Consider the following 23,168-nt stretch of genomic DNA (forward strand, 5'->3'; position numbering starts at 1 on the left):
CCTCTTCGCTGACTCCGTCCACGCCTATGGGGACCCCTGGACCTGCTGGGGTTGGACCCCGGCAGAGAACCACTGGTCTAAAGGAACCTGGAGAGTAAGAATGGTATACCTGCAAGAAAACTCTAAAGGAAATAAGAATCAGTTAAAATACAGATGTTCTCATTGGAGGAGATGGGCCATTGTTTATTCCCATAGGTCGAAGTGATGAAGTAGACCTAGAGATGGCAAACTCTCTGAAGAGGCTGCTCAAGCAGTATGTGAGCTTGGCACTGAGACCTAGGATACCAGATACCCCCACAGCTGGAGGCAGTGAAGCAGCTGGGGTTACCAGCCCTCAGTCTTGTCATGGCGACTCAGCACTAGGGGATTTGAAAACTTACAAGAGGCTGAGAATTCCAATGTCATTGACAATTGGACCGACACATGCCATTGGTAACCATTGCTCTAAAACACTGTGTAAGTATTGTTGTATTATTCATGAAGTATGTCAATCCAGAAAGAGTTATTCCTGAATACTACCTGATAGCTGTTCCAATCTATGAAACATATAGACTTACCTTTCTATAATCACTCAGCATGTCCGCTTTTAGAACGTGCTCTTTCTTAAAGAACTTCGTGAATGCACGAAAGGATGAAGAAACATGTAAACACCCAAAATCACATTTTTGCTTTGCCAGTTCTTTGAATTATGGATAGGTTGTTTGGCAAGTATTTTCTTACATCATAAAAAATAGTTTTTAATTGGAAGCTAAAAGCTCTCAGTCGATCTTGGCCACTGTAGGATGCCATATAATTCACCATTCAGTTAAACCAACCACTTTGAAATATTTATAATAATTGTGCCAAGGTCCTGACAGAATAATTTTGCTCAAAACTTTCAGCCTTTATTTGTGTTTAATCTCATACAAGATTTCTACTGCAGACGGAGTTTTAAAATCATTATTATTGATTTCCCAATCTTCCTTAATATTTATGTGTAACAAAAATTATTTCTGGCCAAGGAAACTAAAAGCTTAATTCATAAGTTATACGAGTAGACAAATCCTTTCACTTCTCTTAGATACCTCTCGTCTTCTGAACCTCACTTATGCCTTGTCTTTTGTAACTTAAAATATTTAGCTGTATGATGCTGGTGACGGAACACATTAACATTCATTTCATTAAAGAAATACCACCACCATTGGCCAGATTTGCTCAGTGTTAGAGCTTTGGTCTGAGAACTGAAGGGTCTCAGGTTAGAGTCCCAGTCAAGTGCATGTACCTGGGTTTCAGGTTGGATCCCTGGCCCCAGTTGGGGCAGGTGCAGGAGGCAACCAGTCAATCTCTTTCTCTCACTGTCTTTTTCTCTCTCTTCCTTCCACTCTCTCAAAAAATCAAGGGAAAAAATATTCTGGGGTGAGGATTAACAACAAAATACACAAAGTTATTGAATTAATTGTATGGTATGAATTTGTAAAATACCACTCAAGACAACAAAAAATGAGTCATGAGTCTAGTTTTCAATAAAGCTTATTTTCAAATATTCCCCATTTGTTCATGAAAAATGAAACACTGATGTTTTTCCTCAATTCTATGCTCTGATTATAATTTTATTGGCTCTCAATCTAGAAAAGTTTGATTCTTCCCCTTGACATTCTCAATACATACATTTATTTAAGTAAAACTGAAAGAATTTTTAATGACATTTTTATTCTTTCTTTCTACTTTTCTTGCTGCAGAATCACACACACACACACACACACACACACACACATATTCAAAAACAGAAGCAAATGATTCCTGTTTGAAATAAGAAAATTGAGACGAGGCTTAGGTCTGCTTTCTCCTCCTTTGGGTCTTTCCCAATATGGAGTGTAATTTGGTAAAAACAAACAAACAGACTTGAGTTCAACTTTTGGTTGTGTTTTTCAATGACATAGTTAGATATATTCTAAAACCAGTCTAAAATCAGTTTAAAAATCTGTGCTCTCCTATGTAAAATGAGAATCTATGTATATGACTCCCACTACTGATACTTATGAAAAATAAGTTATCCGATATTCCCAACTTTTCCCTTATGGTCCTCCAAAGACAAAAGAGAGGGATAGCAGGTGGACCTCTGAGAGGAGACCGAAAAATGAATTCAAAATTTATTTGAAGTTTTCTATTTTACATCAGTATTGAAGGATATAATATTAATATTTGAGGGTTCCCAGATTCTTGCCTCTCTGTTGTGATTATCACCTCTCCTGCTCTATAAGGAATACAACATCAGAACCTCTGAAGAGTATTTGACTTGAAAAGCAATCAGAACAGAATAAATACCACACCATACACTCTGTAGGGGAGCCTCACATTGAAGAATAAAAATACTGTAGGAAGCATATTATGCACAACATTGCTTGACATGAAAGAGAGAGTTGATACAAGTATAGATTGTGGGCACATTCTGGCATGGTCACTCCTTGGAATGTTAAGATGCTAAATGATAGGAAAGGAGCACAGCTATTAAGAGTATTAATGTACCAGTGTTGCAGTGTTGCATTAAGAGTTGTGATATTTGAAACGTGTGAAGACACCAGAAGTTAGCCATCTACAAGCCAAAGAGCGAGGCCTTGGAAAACATCAGCCCTGCTGACATCCTGATCTCAGACTTGGGGCCCTCAGACCTGTGATAAAATAAATTCCAGTGGTCTAAGCCCCCCCACCCCCCATGGTACTTTGTTATGACAGCCCTTGAAAATATTAACTCAGGACCCAAACTCATTGTGAGTGGCAGCACAGTTCTTCCCTGACCCCTATCAGATTATCAGCAAGAGGCATAAATGATTGATTAGGTCCATTAGTAAATTAGTAGTAGATTTGTAGATGAATAGATGCATTAGTAAATTAGTAGACTCTGGGGCTCTTAAAATCTGACACTTATTTGAGAGACAAATAAGTGTATGGTTTTGAGATCAAAACAAGTAACACTCCAAAGCTGTTCCATGACCTCCATATGCACAGGTGCACGCCGCCCTCAGGGCCTTCCCGTCAAAGCAAGGTCCAACAGGTGGCCTGCGGAGGGAGTCAGACGAGGCTCCTGAGAGAACGAGGAAGAGCGACCTGCCCCTTGGGATCTGATATTTAAGGGGTGGCTCTTTATCAGTTCTGACGCAGCCAGGCCTTTTCCCGTTAAGATGAGACAGTAAACATTGGATTCACTCTTTGACAGCCCTTCTCACATCAAAATAGATTTTATTTTCCCAGGTCACGAGTCCTACTGAGGTTTATAAAATGCTTTGAATATTTAAGAGCCTCAGATGGAACACACAAGTTGATTATTTGTTGGGTGCACCCACAGTTTGTACAGGACGATCAGTGAATGAAATCCGGATCTGACAGGTGCGGCCTAGCAGAGGAGCCCTTACCTGTGGACCGCTGGAAGCACAGTGGGTGGGAGTCCCGGCTTCAGTGAATGTCACATGAGCTATGCAGTTATAAAAGGGAGGTGTTTCATGACTGAAAGAGCTCCCTTTTATGGAACTGATGTCCAACATGCATTATGCAGGACCTCATATGTTAAACCCAGGCCAGAGCAATTCTAATGCCCAGAAATGGACCCGAGGAACTGGGTCAGCATTCCAGGCACCTCCATGCTTTCTCTGTCTCACGCCATCTGCAGCTTTAAAACCTTAGGACATTTTGATATTTTGTGAGATCTCTTTTGTTGTGAGTCTGATCTGACCCTCTGATCATCCGAAACGGGCCAAGCAGATGAGCTACCCTGTTCAGATACCATTCATTCAACTAAGACAAGAAAGGCCACACCTTGGCTAGAAGGGTCATGCCCTAGAGCAGCGGTCGGCAAACTGCGGCCCCTTGACTGTGGCTCTTCCACAAAATACCACGTGTGGGCGCGCACGTACAGTGTGATTGAAACTTCGTGGCCACATTCAAGGGTCCAAAGAGCCGCATGTGGCTCGCGAGCCGCAGTTTGCTGACTACTGCCCTAGAGTAAGGATGGCTGAGACCCATTCTTCAAAAAAGCTTACAAAATGCGGCTTAAAAGGCATACTTTTTTTGTTATAAGAATGTAAAAGAATTTTGTGATTACAAAATCAGGTATTTATAAGAGCCTTTTCAAGCCCCATATTTTGCATCTTGTTGAGATGTTATGGCTAAACAACATTTTTTTTTTAAAGAATTCAATTCCCTTATGTATGCTTTATTTCTAGTCATTTAATAAAATAGTATATTAAAGTAATGACACCACTATTATTTTACCTGAAATTCTGTTAAAGGTATTTTATAGCAGCTTGCTTTCTTCTCCACTTGCTCAGCATAAAGCAATATATTTTTAAGCACCTTAAGGCTTTCAACAGCTCTACATCCTTTCAAAGTAAGAAGTGGCACATTTAACCTAATGCTACTGATGCTCTTAAGCCAAGAGAATAGTGAATCTTCACTTATTTATGCCATGGCATATGCCCCGGCCTTATATTGCCACCCTTCTGAAGACATAATCCCGCCAGCCCCCTGGCTCCCTGACAAAAGGCTCTGCAAACACGGTGATGAACCAAGCAGCTGCTCCAGTCTGCACTGTGGACACTGGAGTTTACACCAGCTGCCACACTTCTTCCCACCACATGACAAACGCCACTCCAGTGCAGCCAGTGCTCTGGGAACAAGGGGATGCAGCTGTGTAGACACAAAGAGATAACTGCTGGGTTGAAAGGGACAATTCATGATCTCCCACCACCAGGTTACCACTTGCCTAATGAGTGTTAATTGAAAAATGACAGTCCTCACCTCTTTGTTGTTGTTGTTAATCCTCACCTGAGGATATTTTTTCCATTAATTTTTTTAGAGGAAGGGAGGGGGAGAGACGGAGAGAGAGAAACATTGATGTGAGAGAGACACGTGGATTGGTTGTACCCTGATTGGGCCAAGAATTGAGCCTGCAACCGAGGTACATGCCCTTGACCAGAACCGAACCCATCTGAGGGCCAACACTCTATCCACGGAGCCAGACTGGCTGGGGCCACACTTCTTTTATTATCTGCCCCTGTGTCCTGTCACTAGAAACATGTCCCTTACGTTGTTAGGGAATATTCTTGGTTCTAAGTGGCTTAATCTTGGTTTTAACATTTGTCAAGGTTCTTTTGACATAAGGTAAAACCATAAGAAAAGGCCATAGCCACGGTTACACCGGGTCAGGTAAGCTATAGAGAACAAGGGTGACCCACTTTATCCCTCCGGTATTCATACACCACCTTTTTTTCCAGAAATTCACTCAACTAGAAATCAGACCTTAGTCATAACTTCAGTTTAGTGTGTCTTATGTCACAGACACGAGTCCCTGCTCTTCCTCACGCCGATTTGGCTGATAAGCAATTCACTAAGAGACGAAGTCTCTGAATTACAGGCGGTTTTCCCTCCTGTGCATCCATGTCACCAAAAACTTAGCTGAGGACTCTTCGGTCTAGCTTGGCTCAGCTTTAATCTCATGCACATTGTAAACTCTAAATCTTCCTCAGATGTCAGCACCTTTCACATGAGCGGGTGGGGTTTCCCTTAGAAGCATGTAACCATTTTCTTTGTTTATAAATACCTGTATCTGAATCTGCTTCTCTGGCAGCAAAATCACTGTGGTTAACCACCTTGGATTCGAGTGTAGGTCTCTGTGTACAAATTGTGTGTGTGTGTGTGTGTGTGTGTGTGTGTGTGTGTGTGTCATTGGACATTGGTGTATTGATCATTGAACAAATATATTTTCAGCAGGTTTGATCTAGAACAAGACGTTGGATGTTATTATCAAGGGCATATATTAGATTAGTAGAGTACATTGTCAAAGAGCTAGATAAGGACAGAAAGAATGTTCCAAATATATGCATGTATGTAGCTATTTTTGAAAGAGAAAAGCTTACATAACTTAAAATAAATTTACTGTGATTTTAATACACATACCATAGAATTCAGTATTTGAAAGTGTACAATTCAGTGTTTTTTAGTAAATTCACAAAATGAAACATCATCACCACCTAATTCCTGAACATGCTCATCACACTAGAAAGGCTCCCCGTACCTACTACTAGTTCCTTCCCCGTCCTGCTCTGCTTACCTCTGGCACCCACGGATCTACTCTCTATCTTTATAGGTTTCTATCTGTTCATTTCGTGGCAATGGATTCACATGATGTGTGGCTTTTTAGGACTGGCTTCTTACACTCAGCATAGCTTAGAAGGTTCATTCATGTCTTTACTTTGCCATTTTCACTGATACCACAACCGATAACATTTTATTCATTAAACTAATGTATACATTTGACATCAAATATTCATCTCTCAGAGACTAACCTGAAGGACATCAAAGGCTTTGTGAGTGTAGAGTAGACACAACTAGCAATTAATGTTTTAGCGTTTCCAGAATAAATTGAAAATCTAAAGATTTCTATTAGAATTGTCACCTGAAAAGATCAACTATATTCTGACTGAATTTGGATGATATATTCGGAGACCCTTGGTGATATTCTACATAAGATGTTTATTAAATAATAAGTATTTCATCAAAGCCAGGTATGGGCTTTCTAAAAAGAGGTGCAGTAGAGTTGCATGATTTCCATAGGGGACTCAGAATCATTGAAGGGTAATTCTGTCTGACATTTCTCTCTCAAGTTATTGTGTGTGCCAGGTGACTGAAATATTTCACATCCATATGGCCCTCTGAGCGTTTTCAAGTTCTGAGTTATTACGTGCTGTGTAAATTATCTTCTGTGGTAAAGCCAATCATACAAAAGTAGAAAAATGGTATGCAGAACCGATAGGTTTTCATACTTAAACTGACATAGTAAAGTATGCATCGGGGACCGTGTAGAAAATCCAGTTCAACATTGTCGTCTCCTCTAAACGTAGGCACCGGGCTCTATGCCGAGTAGGTAAAGATGAGCCACACAGTTGGTACTTCTGAGAGCTTCTAGATGGGAAGTCATTTAAAAATAGCTAATGTTTATAGGCATTCACTAACCCCTGGCTGATCCCAGAGGAAAGAGGAAGCAACCTGATGTCAGGAAAGACAACACAGGAAGAAGATATTTAAGCTGAAGGTTGCAAAGTGACTAGAAATATGTCATCTAAAATTAAGTCAAGTGTATTCCAGAAACATGGAACTGTATACACATATAAAATGTTATTGTTTTCTTATGCTGCATCCATTGATCTCTTTTCCTTCTTAAAAACCTGATTTCTCTCAGTTGTATACTCACTTCCACACTGTCTTGTGGGAATCTGAACTCACATGCATCTCAAGAAGTGGGCTGAATCAGTCTAAGTTTAGTGGAGCCCCAATTCTGACCAAAGGCAAGTGAAAGAAAGCTTAACGAGGGGTTTTCAGAAAAGTTTTGCCATCCCTAAGTGAAAATCAAGGAAATAATAATCACTTCGCCTCTCTGAAAATGGTCATATCTGAATCCAATGCTTGAATTTTATGCAGCACCTTTCCATGCACCTAAAATTGAAGCCAACACTGAAACTGACCAAATGGAAAATGGAAAAATGCTAGATCCTTGAGGTGTGAATCCATCAACCAAGCAACCCTCCCTCTGGACCTCTGTAAATATATCTATAACTTCAAGTCCTCCTAACTCATATGTGCTCTGAATGATACACATGTTTACATATGTAATACATACACGCACACATAGGGATACATCTAGTTAGTTTATGTATGTGTCACTAAGCAGGTGTGCCCATTTGTACGCCTAATGATGCAAAAGTTAATTACAGTTTTTCACCAAGATTGTTTGTTTTCGCATTGAGCAGAAGTTGAAATTAATCCCAATATACAATAGGAACCCACTTTCTCTTTCATAAGCAGGATGGGGAAAACTCAGCTGAAGTACAGCCAGCCCCCTGTCCCCGGCTCCCGATGCCACGCCATGACATATTAGAAAATTGAAGATTTCTACCGTCACGCAAAGGACCGAAAGCAGAAAATGCACTTTCTAGGTTCTGCGTAATTGTTGAATTAAAAAAACAAAGAGATATAACACCCTTTGACTTGTGCGTCCAAGTATCCAAAAAGTTCTGTCTCCCAATTTAAAAAGCCAGACACAGCCTGTCCCGGGGAGTGAAGGCACCCCCCACAGGTCCGTCACAGCATGATTTATCCTGAGAGACGATGCGACAAAATAGTGTCAGGCAGTTTCAAAAAGGCAATGATATTCATCAGCCTAATTAACTGGATATTTTCTTTGCTTCTATCACACATGGGGCTATTTTTTGTTTGTTTTTTGAGGCATTGGTAGTTGAATTTTGAATAAGATAGTAAAATTCCTGTCTTACGGATTTTCAGGTCTTATCATTAAACAGATAATCACACTATTATTCGGTTATGATAGTCATAAGAACGAAAGCATGGTAGCAGATAACTCAGAGCGTGCTGTGGTCATATAATAGAAGGGCACCTGAACGGAAGAGGAGCAGAAAGGAGAGAGGTTTTCCACTCCGCAGTCCTTAGAGTGACGGAGCATGAAGCCTGGCATGGACAGCCACACATCTTCTGTCACACGGGGAGACTTCTCTCAACCTCTTCTTAATATTCACCTAGTCACAAGTTGCTTATGAAGGAATAGATGGGAATATTTTCCTAGCCCCGGTATGTATCATAAGTCTTATTAAAATTATCATTTGTAAAAGTGAGAAATGATTTATTTTATCCTTGGAAATAAGTAGCAAAAAATTACTATCTGGCATCCTTCCAGTTTGCCAACAAAGCAGTAAAGTTAAAATGAGTCTCTCGGTTGGTGATTTTAAATAAATCCCTGCTCATCGCGGTCCAGTTATAAGTGTTCCATTTATAAGACAGCTCAGTTTTTTAAATGGTTATTAAAATTTATAAAGAAATTAAATGATAAAACAAAATTTTGTTTCATCTATTTTGGCTTAACAATAGAGACTTTCTGAAGAAAACTTATACTAAAATATTTATTAGGTCTTTTTGAAATCAGACCAATAATCTGAATGAAATGAGACTCTGCACACACACACACACACACACACACACACAGTGTTAACTCTTATGTGTTCTAAGAGTTAATGAACATATTGTAGCGTTTAGTGTTATTATCGAGTTTATGTCAAACACAGCTCAGAGATAAATGAAGGCAAGCTGAGACTGTCCAAGATCTCCCAGTAAACTACTCTGTCTTGCTTCACAGGCTTCTAGAACATTTCTCTTTGGTCTTTCAGTGAGCCTACTAAACTTCTGAGGACAAAATATTTTGCATTTTCCAGGCTTCTCAATGTCTACTCCAAGGTAACAGGGTAGCACATGCTTAGCCACTTCAGATGGGCATAGGGTAGAACCATGTACGACTTCCCTTTACACGTCTGCCTTTTCCTCCCTGCCCCTGATCGCTACCTGTGGGGGGCAGACAGCTTGCCTGCAGAGCTGTGTGATTGCCCCACCAGGTCAGACCGTGTGGTAATGAGAATACCAAATCCCAGGCAGCATTCTAGGAACTTTCATAAAATATCTTTAATCCCCCAAATCACCCTAGAAAACAAATATCTATGTAGATGACAAATCCAAGTATTCAAGAAAGTTGAAGAGCTTGCTCATGGCAGCTCAGTGGAGAGCAGATGAGCGAGCCATGTTTCAGATCCAGGCCTTCCAAAGCCAGCTCGCAAAAAGTAGGAAGAGGTCACGGAGTCATAGGGGGAAAACTATGGACAAATTTCTCTCTGCCTCTTTTTTTTTATTTTTAACAAAAGCACGTATATCTCTAACTCTAATCACATTTTTTATCTAAGGAAACCTGTAAAACCTACCAGGAGTGATGCCCAAGAAAGAATATACACTATAATTTTTAAAATTGTCTGAAGTGAATAAATAGTAGACGATGTAATTTTGGGGAGAAAAGGTGGAGAAGAATTTTTTATGTATTTGATTTAATTTAAAATGAGGATAGTGGCACTTCTGAATGAGACTGGGAGTAGTGAACATGATAGTATTTGGATAAAATTCGGAATAGATATTTAAAACATGGAGGGAATGAAAAGGTATCTTCCAATCATTGGAAACAGAACAGTGATCTCTTGGCCAGAGGGACAATAATTGATATGGTAAGAAATAGACAAATAGTGCAGAATGAGAGAGCGCCACGACAAAGGGAGCCTGGGGCCAGTGACATCCACAGAAGCAGCCACGTTTGGTGAAACGGCGGAGTGTAGCCCCAAACACGCCTGAAATGTGAGCAGGAAAAGGGGCAGAAGCTCGGAGGCAAACAGAATGTTTAAACCTAAAGATTGATCGCTGTCCAGGCAGGACCTTTAAATCCACTGCTAATTCTCTCGGTCCCATGGAAACGAGTTATAAAACGAGGATAAATTGCGGCTAAATGTTCTCCTTAAAATTCATAATGGACCTCTAGACACCTTGACAAAGGGCCGTGATGGCAAACAACAATGCACAGAGCTGCCGGGGACACCGGGGAACAGCCGTGCGCCCGTTCTGGAAGCGTCCATCCATCAGGGTTTCGACGGCTCTACAAGCTCTCCGGCCATGTCCAAAGCACGGTGGCCCGGACCCTCCAATTAAAGCGCTCGCCGTTTAGCAGCAATTATCTAATGGATTTCCCTCCGTGGATTTGTTCCAAGTTTCTCATTTGCAAATGAGAAGTGCGGGCACCATGTCTCCTGGGGAGACCACGTGGAGCGGCCCCTGCGGCTTTGCTTCTCCGAGCAGAGCTGGGACGACACAGGAGTGGGTAGGAGGTGGACGTGACTATCACCTGTTGTCGCCTGAGCTGGACTTCCTGTATCATCTGTGCTGACTGACACATGAATGGGGTGTCACACACACACAGTTCTTAAGAAGGGGCCTCACTCCGGACGTGGACGGGCAGCAGTTCAAGCTAGATTAGCTGCCACTCCTTTTTCATTCTCAGGCAGAAAGCCTACAAATTGAAATATGTATTAATGTGACATGTAAACCATATGTTCAGTTCACAGAGTTTTCTCTATTAATATTAGAAGCCTTCTAAGCTGACTACATAATTTGGTTTTCTGTTTTTAAGAGAAATGCTAAATAGAAAAACCATATACCCTAATCCAATCTCTTGGTAAGAAAAAGGAGTTTGAGCCCTGGCCAGTGTAGCTCAGTGGGTTGGGTGCCGTCCCCCGCACCGAAAGGTTGCTGGTTTGATTCTTGGTCAGGGCACATGCTTGGGTTGTGGGCTCAATCCCTGGCGTGCAGGAAGGAGGCACCCTATCGATGTTTCTCTCCCCTCTCCCTTTCTCTCTCTCTAAAATTCAATACAAATTTTTGGAAAGATGAAGTTTTAAATTTAAGACCAGTCTTTTAGTTTGGGTTCCCAGGAAAACAGCTGGAGGGAGAATGGACGGGCTGCGGTGCAGTTGGAAAGTGTAATCCCAGGACAGCAGGGTGCGGAAGGAGGCAGAGCCTGGTGCCGCTGTGAACTGCAGTGCTGGCTGCTGCTCCGCAGTGAACCATGAAGGGGGACACAGCAGGTCGCCCAGCAGAGACACCCACCAGGCCTCACTGTCACCCCTGGCAGGAGAAAAGAAGAGCCTTGTACCCTCCTGACTCTCCTGTTCTCTCGTTTCCCACGGGTGGACCTTTGCGCCATTGGAAGCAGTTTCCTTACTTGCATGTGGCATCATGGGGCCCTTCCAGCTGTGATTTCAAAGGTCGGATCCCATGCTCTACATGGGATGTTTTATTCAAATCTAGGAGAAGTGCAAGGTGACAGGATCCCAGGCATGTGGCTGGCCATTGTGGCTGCAAGGCAGGGGTCTAAGCAGAACAGCCAAACATTACCAGGGAAATGGTGAGGCGTTGGTGAGGCACTTAAAGCAGAGGAAGCAGCTGGGAAGATGCCAGGCAATCCCAGAAAATACCTAAAGTCTGGGTCTGAGTAAGACCAAGAAAGGATAAACACACAGCAGTCATTGATAATAACGAGGGCAGATGTGTATTTGGGGAATGAAAAGGGAGACATAACTCAGCATTGCTGCTGCCTCAGGATGTGCTGAATAAATGATCAGAGCGAGTAGGCCCAGGGGAAACGCTTTCTGAATCAGCAATAAAAACAGTGATTTGCTAACCCCTGTTTTGATTTGTAGGGGTGACTGGTGGGGGATATTATATTTGTTTTATCACTGGGAGCACAGGGGTTGGATTGAAATGTTTAATGGAAGGAATCATAAGAGAGGATAGAGGGTAACTGTCACCTCATGGAAAATGATAGTTATAAGTAATTCAACTCCAGCGCAGCTGTGAAAATAAAAGGGGGTAGTCCCCAGAGAAAACCTCTGTTATAAAAATTCTTTCATTTTCATCATTCAACAAAAATGTGTTGAAATATAAAGCTGCCAGGTTAAATACCTCACAGGACCCTTTTTTAGTTTGAGCACTGTGTTGGGATTTCACTTCCACATATAAAGTTAGTTTTGTTTTCTCTAGTTGTATATTTTCCCAGAGATAAAGTCAGAAAGAGAAAATTGTATAAAAATCTCATTTGACAGGCTTCTGTACTGAGCCAAAATAATAAGCACTTTCAATGCATATATTTATAATTCTATTAGAATATTTTGGAGGGTTGGGAAAGATCTCTCAGAAAGTACACAATGTGTCATTAAGGGTTCTAGCATACAGTAAAGCCTCGTTATTAACTGAATTCATATTTGTGAATTCATCTATTTGTAAAATTTATTTATAACCCAGAAGTCAATACTCAGGGTACTTTCATGGGCCTCCGGGACCTACAGACTGATGGACAATTGAGTTGCCGAAGTGCACGTTCCAGCTGAGGGTGAGCGAGGCGGCACTCGGCCTCCCTGTTTCAGCTCATTCTGTAAACACGTGTCCTTGTCACAGCCTACTTACTGCCACATCTTCACACTTGCTGTGCATTTTGTTAGCGATTTCACCATTTCAAATGGCCTGTTGCTGACGTGCCACTTCGTGCTGCCAAGCACAGTAGCGCTGGGATGTTATATCAGAGCAGAGAGGCTCATAGGAACCTAACTTTGCATTCTCTCTAGGAGCAGCCACTCAGCATTTGATAATTCAGTGTTTCTGATGATTTTATAAAATAAAATTCCCATAAATAATGAAAATTGTCTGTGCTTGGGAAAGAGAAACATCTGAAAATTAAGATTATTCCAAACTCTGAAGAGCAGAAGACTTGGTCTGGGATGAGATCTGACGCTGACAGATGGCAGGGTCATAACAAGGAGCTAAGCTTCCTGTCCGTCTCCTTCTCCCTTTGCTCCCTTCCTAACCAAGCGCCTATAGGCTCAGCAACAGAAAACATATAGGATAACGATGGGACAGAGAAGGCCCAAGAAAGGGCATTCTTCTTCTTAAGTTCAAAACTGAGAAGTCAACACAAGCAGCCGAGAGAGCTCGAATATGCGCATGCATGAGCAGTGACACAGAGAGCAGCGACATGCCTTCCTACGGACGTGCCTTCCAAGGACTATGTCAGTGGACTCCTTTGCTACTTTTGCCCAAGAAAAATTATTAAGTAAAACTAGAAATTGGCAGAGATGCAGGTATCACAGTCAATCCAGAAGCACAATATAGGAGACGACAGAGGTTAAGTCCCGAGAGAATGGAAGCAAGATGAATTGCAGGGCTCTGCAGGACGCAGTAGGATGTGTCAGCCTTCAGCAGATGCTTTTAAAATGAGAGGCTTGTTCAAAGTGAAGGATCTTTGTGATACGAAAAGGATGCCAAGTAGCACCAGCATGTCCTGAAACTGAGACGCTGCTTTTATCTCAAGGGTGGGAACAGTTGGCTTCCGGGAAGATTGGTGGTTTTATCAAAAACATTGTTTGGAAATTATGGGGGAGAAGGAACAGTACGACATATTAATGCTCACCATATGACAAACCATATGCCATCTGCATTCTTCAAACCCCGTTTCCAAGGGACGCTGGTAGAACTAATGTAGAATCCTGCAGCTCACTTTATTTAAAAAAAACTCACAGGACCAAATTTTCATTTTGTCACCATGGTCAGGCTAGTTCAACAACGCAAAGAAATTTGTCTGGTAATAATCTACCACATTAAGCATCTACTTAAAACTACTTTTCATCACAAAAACCAGGTCTCATCATGAATTTTAAGTATAAAAGTTTTTAAGTTAAAGGCTTAAAATTAAAGGAAAAGACCACCAGGCATCAAGTGATCTGCTTTGAGTCCTCATTCATTTCAAATTCTCACTGAAGGCACTAAAGAAAGAAAACTATAGGGAACTCTCCGTTGCCATTCTAAGCTAAGCAGGAGGACCATGCACTTGTTGTTAATCCTCACCTGAGGATATTTTTTCCATTGATTTTCAGAGAGAGTGGAAAGGAGGGAGGTAGGGGAGAGAGGAAGAAAGAAAGGAGCCCTAACCGGTTTGGCTCAGTGGATAGAGCGTCAGCCTGGGGACTGAAGGGTCCCAGGTTCGAGTCCGGTCAAGGGCATGTACCTTGGTTGCGGGCACATCCCCAGTAGGAGGTGTGCAGGAGGCAGCTGATCGATGTTTCTCTCTCATTGATGTTTCTAACTCTCTATCCCTCTCCCTTCCTTGCTGTAAAAAAAAAAAAATCAATAAAATGTATTTATTAAAAAAAAGAAAAAAGGAGAGAGAAACATTCTTATGAGAGAGACACATAGATTAGTTACCATCCACTTTTCAAGATATTTTGAAATATCTTGAAAGCAGTGGTTCTCAACCTGTGGGTCGCGACTCCTTTGTGGGTCAAACGACCCTTTCACAGGGGTCGCCTAAGACCATCGGAAAACACATATATAATTACATATTGTTTTTGTGATTAATCATTATGCTTTAATTATGGTCAATTTGTAACAATGAAATTGGGGGCCACCACAACATGAGGAACTCTTTTAAAGGGTCACGGCATTAGGGAGGTTGAGAACCACTGACTTAGAGTCTTGTACAGTTGATTCTTGAACATTGTGCAGTTAGGGACACCAACCCCATGCAGCTGAAAAAAAACCAGTATAACTTTGGACTCCCCCAAAACTTAACTACTAATAGCCTGCTATTGACCAGAAGCCTTACCAATAGCAAACAATGAATTAACACATATTTTGTGTGTTATATGTATTATATACTGTATTCTTACAATAAAGAAAGCTATTAGAAAGCATAAGAAAAATAAATTTACAGTACTATACTGTATTGATACCATATGTTTATGTTGTTTGTTTACAAGATGAATTTTCTGTCAGTACCTATATCAGTGTTGTCTTACATGATACAAAACACTAAGATATTAAATGTATTATAACACTAGACATCAAAAATGAAAAGAGAATGTATAAAAGAAATTCATATTTATTTACAGGTCTAATGATTCATGCATTGATAATGAAGAAGCAGCAATATGATTGCTTTAATGTAGCTTAGTGTAATCAATATGATTGCTTTAAAGGAGTAAGGGTATCTCAAAAAATTTTCTAATAACTTTATTGAAATAAAATCTGCATATGAGTGGACCCATTCAAACCTTTGTTGTTCAAGGTCAACTGTATTCATTTTCTATTGCTGTGTAGCAACTTACCATCAGTTTAGTGGCTTGAAAGAACACCCATCTGCTATTTTATAGTTTTCTGTAGTCCAAGTCTATCTTAATGGGATTCTCTGCTTTATGTCCCACCAGGCTAAAATGAAGGGGCAGCCTGTCTTCATTTCCTTCTGAAGCCTTGTTTATTTCCCAAGCTTACTGGTGTTGCCACCCTTCTATCCTGGATTCTAGAACTTCGCTATGGGAAGTTTACAAAAATTCACACCATGTCTGCCCCTTTTCTTCTAGGTCAGCAGGCGAGTGTCTCTCAGATGCTCCACCTTCTTTAAAGGGCTTGCCTCACCCAAGTTCATCTCATTTTGTTTAACTCAGAGTCAACTGATTAGTAATGTTGTCAAGGGAGTGACATCCCACCCTATTTACAGGCCTTGCCCACTCTACAGGGGAGACAGCTTGATAGGGTGTGTACACCACTGGGGGTGGAGGGGGTACTGGAGGCCATCTGAGAGATCAGCCGACCACAGTGTTACTACTGAGGGGTTCAGGCCAGGTAAGACCTCATCTAGGGGAGGGTCAGTCTTAGCATCATTGTACTTGAAATGAGTAGAAAGAGTAAGTAGTGGTACCAATTATAAAATGTAGTTGGCTGTGTAAGGGACCACGTACAAGAATATTTTGGGGGCCACTAAGAAGTACACAGTTTGCTAGAGTTCAAGTACACACACACACACACACACACACACACAGAGGATTCCCCAGCGAAGTGCTTTGATTTTCCTGGACCCACCCAGAGGGATGGGTGAAGCTGGATTGCTTTAACACGTTTCTTTCTTTGCTTAAGAACTGTCCACTGTCACCTCTCCCATGATAATGCAAAGCACCCCCTTCATATGTCTTAACTGTAGCATTAGTTTCCTTGCTTTAACTTGTGCAATTGCTCTGGCAAAGGGATGGATAAAAGTAAGCTCCAGCTTTGACCCGTGTAGTCACTGGTATATCAGGCTAAGATCAAATCGGCGAATGCAGATAATTACTTATTGGAGACAACCCTAGAATACCCTTATGTAGCATGCCTCTATAAATGTGTTATGGGTTTAAATTTACACACATTCATTTTCATACTAAGCCTTCAAAATTTACTTGGCCCTTGAACAAGCCAAGATCCAATTAGTTCTTTTATCTAAATAAATAAATAGAACATCAGATGCCAATATGAAATATATTATTAAGGCTTCACTTGAGAGAGAACTAAGATTTATAATAAATCTTATTTAAATGAAAGCCCTTCAATCATTTCTTTAGAGAGTAAAAAAGAACTAGTTTTTCTGTCATCTTATGAATCCCCTTTTAGTAAATAACTACAGTATTTGAATTACTAGTCACCTCATTTTTGCTTACAAATATTCTGTACAAAAATTTAGAATCATTGATGGGTAATACAGTAATCTATTGTTTATATCTTCACATTACAGAAGTAGAATGACAGTTTGGGATTATTAAAATAATCTACTTCAAATATCTCATTTGCTATAAGAAAATTTAATATTTGAATAATAGTAAGCTCTGCAAATGAAGACACCAAGACAGAATTAGAGCACGGATATAAAAATTATCCATCTACACTGTCTAAAGAAAGTAATCTTAATATATAATAAATTATTTAAAAACTACTAAAATATCTCAAAAAACATTGATTCCACCTTATTCTACAAGAATTATGATTTCCTAGCACCATTTGGGTTCGGTCTCAGGAAGCCTGGCGCAGGAATGTGCAGACCAGTGAGGGAAATTCAGCTTTTCACGAGGCTCTCCCAGTTTGGTCTTAGAATTCAGTGACTCTCATGAGCAAGAAGAAAGTAAGAATAAGTAGAAGCATTCTAAATCACCTCAATTACCAGCTCTTAACAGTACATAAGTGTATATTTTGGGTCAGTAAGCAAAATTTTGCCAAAATTCCCCAATTCTCTGGCTCCAGAGTTAATCTTGTTAATGCTATGGGAAGTGGAGAAGGAGGTGATGGGTCCTCAAATGGCCTGGGCCTTGCCAGAGGAGTTGGGCAATGAGAGGGCCTCTCCTTGTATCATTTCACCTGCCATACTGGGGTCATGCTTGTGCCCTGCGGAATGGCAATTCTGTAAGACAGAGATAGGGTCCCGGCCACAGCGCCTGTCACCTCCCAGGGTTATCTGATGTCCTTCAGAGAGGCCACAGAAAGATCATCAGCGGTAATCACGTTGGAAGGATCATTCTTGACTTGAAGGATCTATTTCATTTTCATTTCACTTTTTAAATAAGAATCCATAGTACTTAGAGTCCACTCTTCTGAAGGAATAAGTGTGTGTGTGTGTGTGTGTGTGTGTGTGTGTGTGTGTGTGTCTTTATTGAACTCCTTTTCAAAGGACTGTTGGATTTCTAAGCCACCGTTTCAGTAGGGTTGTTTTTGCACGCAGTGATTTATCAGCTGCCATGTGCCCTTCAGATAAATTTAAAAACGGTTTTCCAGAACAGGCAGAGCCTTATTTTTAACAGAAATAATTGAAAAGGCACCAGGGGCTCCTTGAGAGCTCTGCCTGAGCCACTGCACAAACACCGTTTCCTGAACCCAGTCAATGAGAGGGCGACGTGAGGAATAGGCTGCCAGCAGGATCCGTTTCCAGGAGAACAAGGAGATTCCCGGGGCTATTTAGAGCGCACTCTGCAGTCCTCGGAGGAGGGCAGATGTAGAAAATGTCCTTCCCAGCCCAGGCCCGTTGTTCACCAGCGTCGTGTTAGGGCTCCATCTGTGTGTTCCTGATTCCAATTATCACAGAAAAATGGCGAACATCCTGCTCATTGAAAGTCCTGGTTTTATTATATAGTGACATTACCTACCCTGACCAACCTATGGGCAGCCATGCTGACCTGTGGGGCCGCGTGACTCCCACAGGAGAGAGAACTGAGCTTCAAATAGCATTGCTGTGACTTCACAGTGAGTTTGCTTTTCGTGACACCTTTGGTTCAGCTACTCAAGCAGGCGAGCATGTACTCGAAATACAAGGAGGAGAATGAGTTTATGTAAATGGAAATGTGATGTTTGGTAACAAACAAAGCCAGAAAATGAGTTTGTTCCTGCATATTCCATTATTATGCGAAGAAAAACATGTGCTTGAGACCATTGGCAATGGGGATGGGTCTGAGAAATGTAGGGGATCATAATGCTAACCCTGCAGCGTGAATAGAAAGAACGTTTAGCAGCTCTGGCGCACTAAATCCGTAGCTCTGATCTGCTGGAGTCATGCCTTGTTCCACTCGTCCTGGCCTCTGGTTCCCCCGTTTCTCCTTTTCTTTCTTTCTTGCTGTCTAGCTCACCGTCAATTCATTACTGGGAGAGAAGATTATAAAACAAAACGTGATTTTGCTGAGAGTGAGAATAGGGTTTGTCTTTTCCTTCCTCAGGCTGAATTGTGACTTCAGAGTGGCTCAATTAAAATAAAAACAAAACTTAGGAATACCTTGTCCTTGCTTTCTAAGAAAATTACTTTGGAACTTTTTCTGAAACCAGTTCATTAGTAGCAGAACTTACTAACACATTGCGGACGGATCACGAGAATTCTTGTGTTTTCATATTACACAGTGTTTTACCAAGTGTCATTCTTTAAGAAGATATTAGCTGGTCAGAACATGTAATAAATAACTTCAAAATGCAATGGGTGTTTAATTGTAAGGTGTGCCTTTCACATTTATGTAAAACGTTTTTTGTACTCGTTCAATAGAAACTTATCTGGCCACGGGGTAAAGCTGGCAATAATACTGCTGGTCCATAATGTGCTAAGAAAGACATTGCGACCTGAGTCCATAGTCTCTTAAACATACAAATGAAACGGCTTTTCAGCCTGAATTTTTCCGCATAAAACAGGTAAATTCTAAAATTTCTCTCCTTTGTTAATCTCTTTTTGCACAACCTCCAGAAGCTGGCTCACCGAGGACATCATGTCCTGACATGTCCACTGGGCTCTGGAAATAAAAATCCCCGACTCGCTCAGCACTCACCTCTGAAGTTGTACCTTCTTTTCCTGTTAAGACTCTTGCAAATTAGGTAAATGCACATTTTATTTTAAGCATCATGTTTAATGTGTTTTGCTTTTTAATTGATACATTTTTATTGTTTATCTAATTCCTTACAATGATCCCATGGATATTTTATCATTCCTACATCGTACATGCACGTTTTAGGCAGAAACGGAAATACAGTAGGTGACAATGTATCAGTGGGTGAGCGTTGACCTATGAACCTAGAGGTCACAGTTCGATTCCTGATCAGGGCACATGACTCGGCTGTGGGCTCAACCCCCCAGTAGGGGGTGTGCAAGAGGCAACCAATCAGTGATTCTCTCTCATCATTGATGTTTCTCTCTCCCTCTCCCTTCCTCTATGAAATCAATAAAAATATATTAAAAACAAGAAAAGAATTGCATGTCACACGAGGGGAGTAATGAGCAGAAATCTGAAGAACACTCAGAGTTAGGGGTCAGAGCAGGAAAAAGAAAAGATCAGAAAGTTAGAGGAGTAAATGGCATGGCCACAGTAGTAGAGTCCAGAGAAGACAGGAGTGGTCACCAGCCTCAGGTAGAAGCAGGTTCAGGAAAGGAAAGTGATAGTAAGGTGTGGCCATGATTAGAACCTTTTGAGTGTTAAACATCGTCTTCAGAGGTTTGTTCTTCCTGTCAATGCTCTGGTGGGGAAATGTGTCTTTTCAGGAGTACCACAGAGTCAGGATTGGTTCCCTTGCTGAATTAATTCTGCAATGAGGTGCAGAGAAGGACAAAGAGAGATGAGGATCCCCTGGCCTCCGCACTGTCCACTTGGGTCTTGTTTGAATCCTTGAGCGGAACTGTGATGCTAAGCACCTTCCTAAACCAGGCCAGGGAGGAGATGCAGCTCATCTCCGGAGGTCTGAGCACAGCCATCCCAGAACACACTGCTCAGGACGCTCCTGACTTTCTGCTTCCGGACCGGCGCTCCCTGTGTTGACCTTTTCTATGAGGCATTGCCATTATTTCCTATGAGGCATTAACACTTACTTCAGTTCCCGGTGGTGGCTTGTGCAGTGAATATACACTCTTCTTTTACTGCTAGACCTATAACCCTTCTGTGAAATGGGACATTCCCTGCCTTTTGAATCCCGTGAGAGGCAGAACCCACAACTTCTGGAGAAGTTGACAGTTCCAGCTTCTTGCTCTCCCAACGTTCTGATGACACGCCTGTTTTCTCTCAGATCCATGTTCTCCCTGTCTCTGTTCAGCTCTGTGTCACAGGAAGCGAGGGCAGACTTGTGGGGAGGCTGGGTCAGTGAGGCGGTGATGGACGTTGAGAACAAGGGAGGGTGAAGAAGCGAGGCAAGGGATTTGCCTCTCTGTTCAGGGAACATCTCTGTTGCATCTCCTCTAGGATTCTGTCTCCTGGATCGGTTTGTTCTCTCATGGTCCCAGCATTCTCTAGGTATTTCTCAATTTAATTCCCCCGTCTTCTGGGTTCTGGAAGCATCCATTTCCCCCCAGCCCCAAGGGGATTGGAGCTTCCCTTGGTTGCTAACCTCTGGACAGTCTCCCTGTCCTCTCTTGACTCCTCCATCGCCCGCATTACCAATCCTCTGTTTGTGGGAACACTTTCTTGGTCTTACAAACTAGACTAGACCCTGACTACCTCTCTCAGCCTCTTTTGCAGTCGGGGTGTAGGGCTGAGTCTCAGGACACGTCAATCACATGCACTTACTCCAGACGTTGGAAAGGTCGCTGTAGCCATGATACAGAGGGGCTTGGGCGGGAGGGCAGGAGGGACCCTCTCCCCATCTCCGGCAGTTATGTGGGTCTGGTGTGGGCTGTAGCCCCAGAGACAGTGTCCGCCGCCCCATCTCATTATTGTCAGGGCAAAGCTGCAGTGGCAGGTGCTTACTATAAGCAGCAGCCGTTTACAAGTGTGGGTTGGAGCACTGGTACCTCCTGCTTGAGTTTCTAGCCTTCTAGAAAGTTCTATACTTTATGTTTTTAATCAATTATTGGCCTAAGACAAGAGAATTAGTTTCTCATGTTTGCCAATAAGAATGCTAATGAAGCCGAGACCGGTTTGGCTCAGTGGATAGAGCGTCGGCCTGCGGACTGAGGGGTCCTGGGTTCGATTCCGGTCAAGGGCATGTACCTGGGTTGCGGGCATATCCCCAGTGGGGGATGTGCAGGAGGCGGCTGGTCTATGTTTCTCTCTCATCGATGTTTCTAACTCTCTATCTCTCTGCCTTCCTCTCTGTAAAAAATCAATAAAATATATTTTAAAAAAAAAAAGAATGCTAATGAATATATATTGAATCTTAGGAGTCACAGTCTTGAGACCAATATAGAGTAATAAAAATATGAGAGAGAGAGAGAAAGAGAGAGAGAGAGAGAGAGAGAGAGAGAGAGAGAGAGAGAGAGAAGATGAATGAGCCTGATACTGGACAGCTCAGTCAGTTCCAATGCAATTCTGCATGACAATATCCTTGAGTTCCAGATCTAGGGACAGCAATTTGGGGTGTTCTAAGTTACAGGGTGGGGCAGATATAGTACAGAGATGGGGTGTTCTAAGTCACAGGGTGGGGCAGATATAGTACAGAGATGGGGTGTTCTAAGTCACAGGGTGGGGCAGATATAGTACAGAGATGGGGTGTTCTAAGTCACAGGGTGGGGCAGATATAGTACAGAGATGGGGTGTTCTAAGTCACAGGGTGGGGCAGATATAGTACAGAGATGGGGTGTTCTAAGTCACAGGGTGGGGCAGATATAGTACAGAGATGGGGTGTTCTAAGTCACAGGGTGGGGCAGATATAGTACAGAGATGGGGTGTTCTAAGTCACAGGGTGGGGCAGATATAGTACAGAGATGTCTGGAAATCTCTCCAGACACCAACTCAGTTCTGTCCTTTAGTTTGCAATACTGTTGCCCAGATTTGTGTATCTACCTTCAGGGATACTTCATAGAATTTTAGGGGATGTCATCATCGTCCCCAGTCCCTATTAGTCGTGTTGCAACTGATTGTTGACTTGCCTGTCTCTCTGGTGGCACAGTGAGCTCCGTAACAGCAAACACTGTGTCATTCGTCCCACATGCTAAGACCTAGCCGACAACAGGAAAGAAATTCAGCAAATATTTACTGAACAAATGAATGGATTCCGGGGAACCAGACTGAAAACTGAAAATTTGCTGTTTTGTTTCTGCAAATGCAATCAGGGAATTTAGAACATCGTGTTTGGAGAGTGTACACAATGTTATCTAGTGCAGCTGATTTCCAGCCTCCTCCAGACTTCTCTCCTCCTGTCTGTTGATATAGATCTCCCGTGATCAGTTACTAAAATGCCATCTCCAGGAAAGCTTCCTTGTAAAGTATCAGTTATATCTCTTCTCTGGCCCAATATCACCGAGGACTTACATTGATTCTAAGAATGATTTCATGACACTGCAGTCCTTTGTGTAATTGTGTGTATCCTCTGTTAGACTTGGGATGTTTCAACAACCAGAACCATGGTGCAGAACCTGCTCCAATCCTTGGCAAGGTCTCAGACACGTGTTAGGATTGAGGTTCTTCAACAGTTACTTGGAAGGATTCAGTGAGACTAATTTTTAATGCAGACCAAACTGC

The sequence above is a fragment of the Myotis nattereri genome, assembly GCF_964212035.1.
Source record: "Myotis nattereri genome assembly, chromosome: 11".
In the NCBI taxonomy this organism is placed as follows: Eukaryota; Metazoa; Chordata; class Mammalia; order Chiroptera; family Vespertilionidae; genus Myotis; species Myotis nattereri.